General features: G+C 34.0%; 1 long non-coding RNA gene across 1 annotated transcript; it reads left to right on the top strand.

The window, feature by feature from the left end:
• The first annotated feature begins 6,643 nt into the window (after positions 1-6,643).
• On the top strand, positions 6,644-13,011 carry LOC109101023. Its single transcript, XR_006160397.1, has 3 exons — positions 6,644-7,026; positions 11,451-11,514; positions 11,831-13,011. It is a non-coding gene; the product is annotated as an uncharacterized LOC109101023 (long non-coding RNA).
• Positions 13,012-13,636: the final 625 nt, after the last annotated feature.

Here is a 13,636-nt window from a genome sequence, read left to right as displayed (position 1 = left end):
TTTTTGGTAGTAGGGCGATAGAATTATACAGTTTTGTTACAGTATTAAACCAGTATTAAAAAACCCTAGCCTATGGGATGTCCCCACTTTTCACAAAAAACATACGTGCATGCTGTGTGGGTGTGCAGGGAGCGAAATGTGTTTTTTCTTTATCTCTGTGTTTTTTCGGAATGTCTGAACTGTTTCAAGGAAACTGCTTAACTTCACTAGTTTGTTTACCTGATTACGCAATGCTGTAACCCATATGCCAAAAACTATCATTAAAGCATCCAGTAATGATGTGAAACATGTCTAGAGCATAGAAAGTAAATATAAACTTGTCTAAACCAGGCTCACCTTTTTTACATAAACAAGAGAAATCATAACTTTAATTTCACCAGTTCAATTCATAAATTGTGCATATCAGACGGCTCAGAGGTCTTCGGTCCTGATTGTTGAGTTGAAACCGTTTCAATCAGATCTAGTGACAGTTTCCTACAAAGAAAAACTGTAGAAAATACAAAAGATTACAACCACTGTACTGTATAACATTCACTGAATTAAATTAGCCTATGCACATTTTTATTTTTTATCAATATACATTTAATGATTTAAATGTATTAAAAAATAAGGACAAAGATGCACATTACAAATATGCTGTTGGGTGAAGCGGTTTTTGTTGACCTTCGTTTTTTTGTCTCTGTCCAATTTAACTAACAATCATTAACAAATAACAAATTAACTGCCCAATACTGACTTGTTTATCATTTCTAATCTGCACTGTAGTGCTGGATGCCCCATTGTGTCTACACACAAGGAAATGGAGGTGAGTGCGTTATTTTGGACTGTGAAAGGTTAAAGGTATTGTTTTAGTAGTTTGGGCTTTTTTGAATATATTTAAAGATTTTAATAGGAAAGGAAATTATGTAACATTCAATTTATCACTATGCTGAAGAGTCCAAAGCCTTCCTGAGAGAGGTGATCTGCAGCCGGTATTTAGATTGAAAAAAGAAAGAAAAAAGAAAGAAAATCTCCTCAAGTAAAAGCAGCATATGTGGGATCTCCGAAGGTTAATATGACACACCAAATTTTGTGATGCATTTTTTTTTTTACATTAACAGGAAGAGCCTTTCCATGTACAGGTACTTGTACATGTGACTCTGTAGCAGCTCCTCAGAACAAAGCTGTGCCAGTTTACGCTTTAAAAAGCTAGTACTTAAGGTACACAGGGCCAACTCAAACTCACTATTCATATTTGTTTTTTAGGCAGATGAAACATATATTTTCACCTCTTGAGCTTGACAACGGAGAAGCAAAGCAAAGTGGTTCACTCTCGTCTCTAACATGAAGAAGTAGGTTTCATTAGTTTTTTTTAGAGGGCTTGACCCTTGCACCTCATATTGATCAGCACATCACCATTTTTATTTATCCCCATTTTGTATTTTTATTTCTTATAGGTGCATGTCAGATGCCTGATCTTAAGACTGCTAGGTCAGTGGTGTATAGACAGCTCTGGGGATGTCTTTGGCTCAGTTCAGTTTCCTCTAATACAGTGCCTGGAGGATTTGAATGAAGAAGCTGCTGAGGCCTTTTAGGAACGGTTCTTCAGTGCAGAAGTTCATTGAGGATGATCTCGTAGAGCCACTGATATTTGTTTTTACACGTATGCAGGACATGCATGAATTTCTGGGAATGTGGTCGTGGTCTAACTTAGATCCCAGAATCTTTTGTCAAACACAAACAGTTGAAATTACATAGTTTTTTGATTTTCACTAGAATGTAAAATCATGAGATAATAGTAATAGTGCAGTTCTGTAATCTTTAATTTATGTATTAAATTTGTTTAATAACAGCAACTGTAAAATAACCCACATTTTTTTTCCACAATGTCATTTTTTTATGTTTTATTATTATTTACTAAAATCAACAATCAGCAACTGCCTTGAGTTGAAGTATATTTCTGATATGTGAGTTTTGGCAGCATATTGACATTGAACTGTTATAGTAGCAGGCTTTGTCTTGGGTAATCAATGATTTAATAATCCATATATATACAGGTTATAACATTTACACTGTGAATGTAAAGCACAGAAAAACAGAAAGAAAAGAAAAGAAGAAAAGAAGCGAAGCAAGGTGGACCAAAAAACAAGTTACAATAATACGCACCCTTTAGGAAAAAAAAAAAAAATAAGTGTCTCTTTTGAACTTGTCCAGAGACAGGGATTTGGATTTTTTTCTTTTCTGACGATTCGAATCTGTTCCAAAGAAAACAATGGTAATGTAACTTGTGTTATGTTTTCCAGTGTTTTCACAAAATACTAAATGTAATATGTAATATATTAATATTTAAAACACTTAAATGTAATCAAGAATACAAACCTTTTAAGATCAGTGGCGAGGGTACAAATAATAACCTGATCAAGTTTTTTGCTGCCGCTGTGTCTCTTTTTTTTGTAATGAGGGGCCTATCTCATCTCAAAAACGAATTATAAATTTGTTGTGGTTCGCCCCACGTGGTGTATTGTAGTTTCGGTTTCGTTTTGAGGGTTTTTATTTCGCCTGCATCGCCTCGAATAACATACCTGCACAAATTTACTAACACAAACTGCACAATGAACAAAACATACTTCACAGCATCTTACAGAAGACAAACCTTGTTGGCAGTCCTGATCGAAGCTCTTTGTATGTTTTGCATAAGTCAAGTCACCCTTTTAGTACAGCGATGCAGATGTCAAAGCAGCTTTACAGTGATAACTGCACAACAGCCTCTAGAAGAAAATTGTGTCATTGTCCAGCTTCAAATAAATTCAGTATTGATTCATCCGTTGTAGAAATCAATAGTTTCTTTATCTATATATCACCCCCCGCACTGGACTTTTTGTTGAAGACAGTGATGTCATGGTCCCAGCTCAGTTAAGTTCGCATACAAATTGGTGGTCAATGCGGGCATATCAAAAACAACATTATGGAATATTAGTGTCCCCAACTACTCAAGCAAAGAACGATAGCGGCAAGGAAACAACCCCAAAACTCAACAGCTGACAAAAAAAAAAAAAAAACAAAAAAAAGTGTTGGTAATCTTTACATGTAACTGTATACCAACAAACGACATTAAAATTCTATAGTTTCTCATATCCCAGGAATAGTCAGAGGCAAGTCAAGGTCAAAGAGCTTTCTTGCTTTTGTTTAGCCCTTCATATTGTTATATTTTAGTCGGGCTGATTTGCTATTCCTTTCTTATTGTTTTAGTAACTTTCATCCATGACATTCTCTAAACTGAACGATTTCTATCCACATCTGCTGGATAGTGCCATTTCTAGCTGGTCATAACACTCTGATAAATCGAGCTCCGAGCAAACATGATGTCTGAGGACTTTATCTGCGCAGCCAAAACACACTAATGTCATATATCGTATGAAACGCACTAATTTCACTGGCAAGATGAAAAATATTGACTTTTAAATACCCAACATCACGCTCTGGGTAACTGAGGTCTCTCACTATTTCATTAACATGCTGACTGATCTCATTCATCTTGTCAAGCATAGGGCTGATTTTATGCTGAAATTCGCTCAGTTCAGCCTTCAGTGTCTTGTTATTATTTGTGCCTGCAGGCTCACGATCTTCTTGTTCCAGATTGTATCACAGAGTGCAGCGCCTGTAAACCACAGAGTGCCTGCTCCCGCTCCTGCGGATCCCCTTCCCCCCCCCCAAGAGCAGAAAAATGCCCTGATGAATTGGAGCTAAAACTTAACCCCAAACCTCATCATCAACCCTCCATGCCACTTCTGCCCATTTAATGCGTGTGTAATGACTCCCAGTAGCACGATCTGCCATCTTCTTCAAAAATGTCCCCGATGATAAGACACCAATCCTCTGCACGCGCTTCTGGGTTTGAGGGAAATCTCTCAGATAGAGTGCAACCAGTTCTTTTTTGCCAGTTGATTGAAAACAGATCTAGAGGGGGAATGGAGGGAAAAAAAAAACTATTTCAGTTGTATTACATGCATTTCTATTACCAATTCACTGCTGATATGCAGATTAAATCTATTTAATTATAATTGTTTTGTGTTTGCAATATGTGTGGTACCAATTTTTGCTTATAAAACAATGATTCTTTGATTCATACTGCAGTAAGTAATCACTTTTCTTTCTTTAAACACCCACTAATTCTGATTCAAGTGATTAATGCAAGATGTTAAAGACAATCCCCTTACAGCATTTTGGGAGGTAGCTCTTTGCTCTTCTGTTGCACTGACGTTGCGTTGTTTCCTTTTTTTTATCCCCCCTTGCAGTGACTCTACAACACACCATCAGAGAGATGCAACGTTAGTGCATGCGCTGAACACAAATCATATGATTCGTGATGCACATGTGCTTCAGCTGTCCCTCAGTTCCAACTGTACATAGTGACGAAAAAAAAACTGCATGTCTTAATTTACCTTTCGCTGCTGTTAATTCTCTTATTTACACTCGAAACTTCGTGATCCGTAAATTGACTCATCCATGATGCGATCACTTCCGCTTAACTGCTTGCAGTGACCGCTCTTCTTCAAAAAAACTTATTTTTTTATTGGCAAATCGCACTTATCAGCATTATTGCCATCAAAATAAAAGTCTCTAGTGAACCAATAACTTAAAGCGGGGGCAAAAATAACATTTTTAAAACAAAACAAACACATAACTTACATTAAAAAAATATAGATTAAATATTATATAGGAAGAAAATATATTTATATAAAAATACACTGAACTAAAAACTACTAAAAAAAAAAGAAAGAAAAAAAGAAAGGCGCATCAACAAGACTAAATGAATGCGCTGGTACAATCTGATAAGTTTATAAGAAAATATTTATTTCAACCTAAATCCCAATGCAATGCACTTTTCAAAATACAAAATACTGAAAATTCCTTTAGTTTAACACATATGGCTATTTTACAGACCCTTCAGAGTATAAAATAATATATTGGTTGCATGTAGAGTTCGCCTTTAGAAATACTAACATTTCTGCTCATTGCGGGATCACATTTACTCTGATTTTGCTTGATTTTATTACATTTTTATAGGTCTGCTGAAATAGTTTACAAGCTTTCACAGAGTGGTTTTTGTATGACTGCACTGTTGAAGGCAACACCTGTTACAATCAGAGATGATACGAGGAGGAAAGCTACTCACAGTGGGCTCCAGAAATATTGACATCCTTAGTTAAGATGAGACAATGGAAAAATGTGGCAACCTTATAACAATTTGTGGATATATAAGTCCTGACGTATATTTGGTGACCACAACACCCAGCTAGCATCTGCAATTCTCTGACTGTGATCATCATACTGTATAGTTTTCTATCATAAAGACACATTTCATGATGAAACATCAGGACTCTTAGATTAGCTTACATTCCCCGATAACTTCTTCTTTTACCAACTGATAAATCTAAAACTGAAAAGCATCAAAACCAAGAGAGAGAGAGAGAGAGAGGAGAGAGAGAGAAGTTTGATCACCTGACAGAAAATCTTAAAAACTTGTTTTGATTGCACCGTGTGGAGGAGTTTCATCAGGGCCCCTTAATGAAATAATAACAGTAAAAACAGATAGGATTTTGTGTGCAGTCAGTGATACCAATGGAGGAGATAAAAACGTATCCAAATAATAAAACGTACATATGTAGGGACGTTAGGGAATAATTCAGATCAGACGTTTAGTAGCATCAGCTCAGTGGTACCTCTGTGTTCAGATAGAATTGATATTTCTGTTGAACAAGTAAGGAGTACATTTAAAAAAAAAAAAAAGGATAGTTCACCCAAAAATGAAAATAACCCCATGAAGCCTAATACATTGTCCTTTGAAGCCATCCAGATGTATATGACTTCCTTCTTTTAGACGAATGCAATCGGAGTTATATTTATTAAAATATGTCCTGCATCTTATATATATATACATTTATCTATATATATATATATCATATATATATATATATATATATATATATATATATATAACAAAAACTAATATAAAAAACTATATAACAAAAACTCATTTTTGCAACAACTTATTGTCAAAAAACAAAACAAAAACAAAATAAAAATAAAAGGAAGTGCATGAAAGAAACTCTCATGAAGGATTATGAGCAGCTCACATCACCTGCTTTTGGGCGTCATCTGGAGGACAGCAGTGGTGAAGCATCCTCAAATACCCATACGCACGTTATATAAGTACATATATTACATTTCCATGCATTTCATATTGAGTGAAAAAACATAAACAAACTTATTAGACAATATATATATATATATATATATATATATATATATATATATATATATATATATATATATATATATATATATATATATATATGCCCAGTATGTGCAGAACATTTTTATCCTTAAACATGTCAATACATTTTGATATCATATTTAAATAATATATAATATAGGCATGTATTTCTTTGGCGTTTTTGCCTTTATTGTGTTGTTTGCCTTTGAACTTGACAGACTAACTGTGTCCTACCCAATGCAACGGCCACATAATGTTAAATGCTGTTTATGAGATTAATGCTGATGTGCCTTTTGGATGATTTTTCCTACGTTGTACGTTGTTATTGCGCGTACGCACGTTGTTCTCCTCGCGTGAGCGCGCATGGATGTAAAAGGGAGAGGTCCGCTCTGCCGCTGCTTGTTACAGAACGCTATCTTGTATAATCCGTTTCGTTTTGTTTGTAGCGTTTATCAGAATGTTTATTTTCCTGTTTTATATTCCATCCTTGACATGTATGCGAAGAGTGCGAACTATCCACAAGGATTACCAGTTCTGTCCTTTGGGTGTTTTCTTCTCGCCCAATCACACCAACCCGTCACACCAACTCATTCCGTTTTCCAGGACAGTTTTGTTCAACAAATTCTGCTGCAAAGATGTTAGACCCTCCATAGGATAACAAGCAGGCTTGTTGTGCTCCTGAAAATTATGAAAGAAAACTAAAAATGTAAAACTATGCCATCCACATTAATTCTGCAAGAATCAGATAAATTCAAATTTCTTTCCGAAATGTGAGTATTCTTGATTGCATTATTTACAAAAGGATGTTTATGCAAAAGTAGCCATTCAAATTCAACTACTGTACACATAAAGTTTAAATATATAGGCTTCTGTATTGTTTACAGTGTTTAACACAACTGACAAAACAAAACTCGGCTTAAACAAAAGCAGCACAAGTATCACACTTTCTATTATCTGACTGATTTACTTCCTTGATCCAACAGAGGTGGAAAGTTGACTTCAAAGTTAACTTATAAGGTTAAAGTTTAGCTAATGTAAGTGCTTTATTATCTCGCCACAGTACCATGTACTGCGCGAGATTCAAATGCATAATTAAAGGACTCTCTAATGATAATATAATGGCTTTGCAATATAAATATTCAACATTTTGTCCATGCATTATCTTGGTAGTTATTATTATTAAGTTGGCTTGACTAAGCAAACATACTCTTATGCTATTTAAAATTAGTATTATTATTCTTCGACTAAATCTCCTCCTGGGGCTTTAATGCTACAAGCCCCAAACTCAGCAGAGACCAGGGCCCTGATGTGTAGTTTGTTGCTATATCTTTTCAGACTTAGCAGACTTACAGTTTTCCTATAAATAATTATTAAAATAAAAAAATATCCCATAGACTTACATTGTCTGGAGCCTCGCGAGAACTCCTCTCACTTTGTTTTATTTTCAAATCGGATAAAAATACATAAGAATAAATGTATTTAAGGCCAGTGCTTGACCAACTAATACTAGCACTTATCCTTTCTTTTCTATTCTTTATATATATAATATATATATATATATATATATATATATATATATATATATATATATATATATATATATATAAACCTTGCTATGTGTACTGCGCTACACTGAGACTTGTCATGGCACTTGTATACTGTTGTTGTTCTCTCATTGGTCTGATTGCTTCTATTGTTCTCATTTGTAAGTTGCTTTGGATAAAAGTGTCTGCTAAATGATTAAATGGAAATGGAAATGTAAAGTGATCAAGATAAAGGTGAGGGATTTTAAAAATATATATTGTTGAAATGGTGGTTGTTGCATCACGCTGCGAGTGCTTTGAAGAAGCCGTGAATGAAACAGCAGTAATGAACCTGAACGGTATTGTTACAGTGGGAACTTCAAAATACACAAATAATTCTAGATATCGTATTATTCCAATGGTTTAGATTTTTAGAACGCACAGTATCTTATTCTTCATAAACCAGTTAATTTGTACAACACTATGTGTTTGGTGCGTAAAAGTTGGTTCGGATTTTCTCATTGATCTGAACAAAAGCAGCAGAAGTGCTGAATAGAAATGCAGTTTACTCTCTTTGACAGCAGGTGGCACTTTAGGAACAGCAGAAATACTGCCGTTACCATGGTTACCCCTCTACACAAAGCAGCATGCGCAAGCACATCTTCTGACACCTGCTTGTTTGTCACTGAGGTCAAAGTCAAACAGTATTTACATGTTTTCAAACAGCCGTTCAGATTCTTTTTATTCGCTTTGGTGTTTATCAAATAACACAAAACATTTAAATATGCCATATCTTTATTGAAACATTTTTTTACCCTCATACATTGTCCTTTGAAAATCTGCTATCCCCAAAATGCTAGGGCCGGCCCTAGTCTGATGGCCAGAGTTGAGTGTCTCATTAAACTTCATCATTTGCATGTGTTTTAAAGCCTTGGCAGTTAAAACATATTCAAGCGATTTTATACAATCCAAGCATTAGAACACATCAAGAGCTAAATTCAGTGCTTGCCAGCTGTATTGTGTGTCACAAATTGTTTGGGGTGTGTCACATATTGTGAGATCCGTATCTTGTTTCTGAATGCTCGTTCATTCTCGCTGCTCTCGTGCTCAAACAGACAAATACATTAAACATTATTTCAAAATACATGATAGCTTGGCAAATATCATCAAAAACAGTTGTTTATGTCTCAAATTGACATAAACTGTTGAGAAATAAATTGAATGTGGTTCATTATATTGTACTTGAACATTAAAGTGACCGCATTTACCATCTGCTGTGTGTCTTTAATGTTAGTTCATCAAAAATGAGAAAATCACAGTACTCATGACTTGAATAACATTTGTATCTTTCTCAAGGATCACTCTATTTTTAATGAAAAGTATGCCATTTTATCTTACATTTGATTATTCAATCTTTGCACATGAACATCTACAAGCATATTGTCAAAAACAACAGGACTGAATGCAATTGTTAAATAACGATTTAACAATAATGAACCATTACTGCTTAAAAATGCAAGTTGATAATTCAACTGTTAAAGCATGAAATAAGATACCTAATCAGTAATGTGGGCATATTATCAGTAAAGTAATCATTAAACATTTGCAATCATTAAAAAAAGAAGAAGAAATTGCCATTTATATTAATGTGATTCAGAGATGAAGGCCATAATACTAATGTTGTCCACACGAGGGAGCCACAGGAAGGCACATCCTTCAAGTTCTCCATTTAAAGACTGAAAATGGTTCAATAAATTGACTTGTAGTAAAAATTGAATATAAATTAATTGTATTTTAATAAAGTTTAATATAGCCCAATATCATAAGTATACAAAAAAATAAATAAAAATACTTATGGACCATTAGTTTTTCATCTTAATTTTAATATTATTGACAAAATATTTGGCAAGTTGTCAGACATAACTAAATGTATGTCCAACTGAAGAAGGGACATTATATTATTTTTCTATATAAATATTGTACATATAATAATATTTACATAACAACTCATAATTTACTTACTTTTTTGTGCTATTGCTTGTAATTTGCTTATTGTGGAATCAGAATCAGAACGGCCTTTATTGCCAGGTATGTTTACACATACGAGGAATTTGTTTTCATGTCAGAAGCTTCCACAGTGCAACAGAATGACAGTGACAGAACAAAAACACATAAAAAAAGAATAAAAAATAGAACAAGTAAATAAGGAATAACTTAAAATTTCATTCACACGCTGTTCAGACATGCGCTTTTTCTCAGCGTGTACACCTGAAGCGCGTGCAAACTACGAGCCTGTTAAACAGCGCCTGGTTACTAAGCTAAGTTGTCTTTCGCGTCTGACTGGTTTCTTATCAAATACTGTCAAAACACAATGTTTACATATAAACACTGTTAGAATATTTAAATACCAGTAATATATCGTGTGATGTGTAGTGCCGAATGTCCAGCAATTCGTCTCTGGTAAAACTGATTGCAGGGATATAACTAAAGACAGGACAAACTAACAAAAACAAGTGCGGAGCAACCCACGGAGGCCGCCTTCATCAGCGCCATCTTGATGTATAGAAGTCAAGATCTATCTAGTATCTACGTTTTTGTGGTCATAGCCTTTTTTTTAATCAGAATACAAAATAGCATGGGTCCTAAGAAAAATATTATAAAAACTATAACTGCTGTACTTTTTTTTTTTCAGCCAGGCAGCTCAAGAACACTGAACAAAAAAGTGATATGGCTCTTTTGCCTCAAGGCTGCCCATTCTGGCTTTCTCAAGCCAACATTCAAAGTTTGATTATAAACTTTATCTTCTAGTTATTATTATTATTATTATTATTGCCACCTTGTGAACAACCTAACCACATCTAAAGTATTTCAGTATGTTTGAAATATCACAGTTCTGTGCATAATGTATATAGAAAAAATAAATAAATAAAATAAAATAACAGAAGAGTTTCAAACTGGAGCACTAGTGTTTAAACTTTTTCCAACCACATGCCAAGCTAATAACATGGTTGTCAGAATTAAAAGGTATAATTGCTGCTTTTTGCCGTGCACATTTTGTTTGTGAAGGATGAAAATAACAGTTAATTTTCGTACGTTATTTTACTTACGGATCACTGCATTTCTTACAGATTTCTGCCCTTTCGAAATCGGATAGCCTACAGTGTAAGATTGCATTCGTTTGAAACATTACTGAGATTGTCCTACCTGCCCCTGGAAATATTCAGTAGGTCTATCAAGAAGGAACAAACTAATTCCTTGAGAACTTTAATTTCCATCTGTATCAAACTACCTAAATATGTTTATCATGTGAATTCTTGCTAAATATCCAGTTATATTACGGGCCGTTGGCATGAATTGTACTCCTCCCTCCATTCAAAATTACACCGCTCCACAGTTCTTTAGGGCCTAATCGAACAAACACAATGTGTTTTTATTATTCAGAATTGGATATACAGTACACCTCTTTCTGACTGGAGACTGAAATGCACCACAGTGAAATTAAGTTCATTCCTGCATTTTAGTTTCTCCAGCAGATTGAAATATAACATTTGTAACTTAGCCAGGCTTGACTGTTTGCATGATGATCTTGCTAGTCACTTAAATTTGCAATGTGGTCCTAGCTGGTCTTGACATAATAGATGATACATAACTCTTGTATTGTTTAATCTTAGCAACAATGGCTTCACCGAGAGGTCACCATCGGCGCGGAAGCATGGAGGAACCAGTTTTCATGTCGTGAGAGATAATTTATATTGTTTTAATATGTTGTTATGTTTATGTTTGTTATGGGTTTTCACTTGATAAAGATGTTTCAGTAAATATATATATATATCTATATATATATATATATAAATATATATATATATATGTAACTACACAAGTTATGTAATTCGTATATATCATAAAGTATCAAACTATTGAAGCTGTTTTATCAATAGGCTACATATCAGTTAATATACAGTTTGTCATATATGTACCAATATATTTGTATTGCAAAACATACATAATATACTGTCCCTTACGTTTCTTTTTTCTCTCTCTTTTTCTTTAGATCTGATATTATTCATCTTGAAGAGGAATCAAATAGACCTCAAAAGGACATTTTGCCAGAATGCAACAAGCATTTGGAGAAAATTCGTGATCTCGTGAATGAGTCTGCAAATGATCATGGCCTTGCTATTTATGCATGCAGAGGAGTAGCAATAACTTTAGGAATCGCGATTGTGTTGTTCGTATTACCTTTATATTTAATTGATGAAGAGGTTTTTGATATTGTTGCTGCAGGAGGGGCAGCTGCGGCTGTAGTTACTCTATTATGTGCTGCTTTTAGACGAAACAGGGAAACACATCAGAAGAAGAACTTAAAACGATCCATTGAAGAGGAATTTAAGGGATTTTCAGGATAAAAATGAACCTTATTATTGACATATTGGAAAAAAAACCAGTCAACGCACTGAGGAAATATTGAGAGACCCTTCACTATCAGACCACATTGCCCAGGCATTAAGTGAACATTTTGCCTACTGCTTTGAAAAGGGGCACGTCTTCCAGGAACATGACAGGAGTAAAGTGGGTGACCAGATGTCTAAAATTGTGCATTTGTCTGGAAACATTTCAGAAATGATCGCCAAGATTAGTTCTGTGCCTGATATCCTCAAAGAGATTATCGAAGACAACAAGAAGCACCGTGGAAAACCTGCAAAACCCAGACAAGAACTAATAAATAAAAGAGAGTTTAAGGAGAAAGTAGATAAATTCATTAATGATATGCAGAAAGGAATATGTATGATAAAAAATAGAGTGAAAGATATCAACCAATCAATAGACAGTATATCAGATATTTTGAGTTGAACCTGACAAAATGAAAAAGTATGAACTGCTGAGACAGAACTTGTTCTTGGATCCACCTGACAGAGAACAACACAAACAGTGACCGATATTACATTGCAGTGTTGAATAATTTCAGTGTTTCATTGTCCTACAACAATTAATGTTAACATTGTCAAAAGTTAGAAATATATATGTTTTTTTTTTTTTTTTTTTTTTTAGTTTTTCCCAGAGTGTTTTGTTTGTGCTCTGCATTATTGATAAATAGTGGATGTTGTTATTTTGTGTATATATTTTTGTACTTTACATTTATCACTTTTTTTTTTTTTTTTTTACAACAAAACCTGTAATAAAATGCACACACAAAAATGTATTGGAATGTAAAGTGAATAAAGTATGTTTAAACTTTTAATGTCCTCACCAAAGGGAATATATATATATATATATATATATATATATATATATATATATATACACACATATATCTATATAATGGAATAGCATTAAAAGTATCATATTAACCATAACATGTTGCAAAGACTACAACCAATGGCTCTGCAGCTGTGTGAAAGGACATAATAATAAACATTATCAGCATGTGGCAGTAGTCTATATTTGTCATTTTGAAAAAGAGAGAACTGACTCAAAATAATGATTAAATCACGAATGATTGGCATTGCTGTTTTATTGGACATATACTGTATACGGGACACAAATAATAACTGCTGAAATATTCACAGGGAAATGTTTCTCAGGTCCATGGCCATAATCAGGGTTTAAAATTATTGTGGTTTGGGGTGGGGTTAAGACAGACATGTAGATATTTGTGAAAGATGTTTTCTCTGCTTTGGGGGACGGACATTGTTGAGTTAGACCTTATTTTTTTACATTAAAATTTGTTAATACTTTACTATGTTAAGAGCGGTGGATACCTGATAGCACATACTTTCAAATAATATCTAGGGCATGTTGTAGTCCAGATTAAAATGTACAAATTTCAAAAATAACCAGCCTATTAATTATTATATAT

Source organism: Cyprinus carpio, chromosome A7 (genome assembly GCF_018340385.1).
Source record: "Cyprinus carpio isolate SPL01 chromosome A7, ASM1834038v1, whole genome shotgun sequence".
Taxonomy (NCBI): Eukaryota; Metazoa; Chordata; class Actinopteri; order Cypriniformes; family Cyprinidae; genus Cyprinus; species Cyprinus carpio.
Note: the sequence above shows the minus strand (reverse complement) of the source record. Positions and strands in the feature narration are given on the sequence as shown.